Below are 1,777 nucleotides of genomic sequence, written 5' to 3' on the forward strand. Positions count from 1 at the left end.
CTTGTCTAGAAATCGACTCTCTCTAGGGTGGTTGATTGAAATTATTACCTTGAGGGTTACCTTGGTAGTTCGGCCTCTATTGCTAATTCCATCCTTGATTTTGTTGAGGATGAAAGTAGTTGTTGTTGATGAAGTTCACATCCTCATGAATTTCAGGGTTGCTGATCCCTGAATGCCCAGTGTTTCCACACTCTTCACATGTCATGCAGGAGTCATGAATGTGCATGACTTCTTGCTTCTCATTGGCTCGATCTTTGAGCTTCTTCATTAGCAGATCCATCTTGGCAGACAACATGTCTACCTCCTTGAGTTGATGCATACCTCCTCCTCTCTTGCAGATTTGAAGATGTTCTTCATTCTAGCCTTGGTTGGAGTCCATCTTCTCCACAAGAGCAGTTGCTGTTGGTATGGTGAGTGACAAGAATGCACCTCTAGCAGCAGCATCCATAGTCTCATGGGTACTATTGGTCAACCCATGGTAGAAAGTCTAGATGAGTATCCAATTCTCCATCCTATGATGGGGATATTCTGAAATGTAGTCTTGAAATTGTTCCCATGCTTTAGGGATAGGTTCATCATGTTGCTGCTGAAAACTTGAAACTCTACCACGTAGAGCATTGGTCTTACCCATGGGAAAGAACTTGGCTAGGAAGGTAGTGGAGCAGTTATCCCATGTAGTGTTTCTATCTTTATTGGCATAGAACCATTGCTTTGCCTTCCCCAAGAGTGAGAATGGGAAGAGGCAAAGTAGTATGGCATCTTTGGGAACTCCTTTGATGGTGAACATGCTACAAATCTCCAGTAAGTGTTGGAGATGAGCACTCGCATCTTTATGTGCCTTTCCACAAAACTGGCTAGCTTGCACCATGTTTATGAGAGCTGGCTTCAGCTCAAATCCATTATCTCCTACATTGACTGTTGGTCCAGTACGGATGTTGGCTGTAGTTGGAGTAGAGAATTCATGGAGGGTCTTGTCAGCCATAGCTTCAAAAACTGGTGTTAAACTCCACCTTGTCTAGTTGTCTTCCAATTCTAAAGCTGGAACTTTCTTGAGTTTAGCTCTAGTTCTCCTGATTAATGCTTCTGGATCTTCAACGTAGTTTATCGGAAGGTCAAAACTGGTCATACATTACCCTGCATAAGATATTAAAGTACACAGAATAAGGGTAAGCCTATTTGAGCAGAGGTCAATGGTTTATCTTGATCACATCAATAAGTATAAGTTTATCAATATTCCTTTACCTAGCTACCTTTGCCGGCAACGGTGCCAGAAATGCTTGTTGGTATTTATTAACTTGTCACTTGTTTTAGTAGTCACCTAATGTATGTCTACATCTCTTAACATTACTTTACTAGGTTGTCATCCCTAGTGATGATGCTAGAGATGCTTGTTGGTACTGCCTAGTATTACTATTAGAATGATACTAAGCAGTTCTTTATTATTTTATGTGACTAGGAAGAATATATAGATATGAATGAAAGTAATCTGCAAGCGCATAGATAATATACCATTATATCACTTCACCGGGAGTATTCCAGGTATCATTATTTATATTTTTACTATAGGGAAGGTCTGGCAAGGACATGTATTGATAACTTATGCTATTGATGGAGAAGTAAACCATAACCAATATTCTACTCACAACATGGGTAAGTCAAGAGGTAAATGTATATATGAATGGTGCATAATAACTAATCATTGATCACTTAGAGTACTCCTTTCTATGGCATTAGCATGGTTAAGTAGAATATTAGAGGAATAATTCCTAAGTCATTC

The 1,777-nt window shown here is 39.7% G+C and overlaps 1 non-coding gene across 1 annotated transcript; it reads left to right on the top strand.

Annotated features, from left to right (window-relative positions):
- Nucleotides 1–509: 509 nt before the first annotated feature.
- On the top strand, nt 510–616 carry LOC136478727 (small nucleolar RNA R71). Its single transcript, XR_010764441.1, has one exon. It is a non-coding gene; the product is annotated as a small nucleolar RNA R71 (small nucleolar RNA).
- The last annotated feature ends 1,161 nt before the right edge of the window (nt 617–1,777 follow it).

This window comes from Miscanthus floridulus, chromosome 8 (genome assembly GCF_019320115.1).
Source record: "Miscanthus floridulus cultivar M001 chromosome 8, ASM1932011v1, whole genome shotgun sequence".
NCBI classification, from domain to species: Eukaryota; Viridiplantae; Streptophyta; class Magnoliopsida; order Poales; family Poaceae; genus Miscanthus; species Miscanthus floridulus.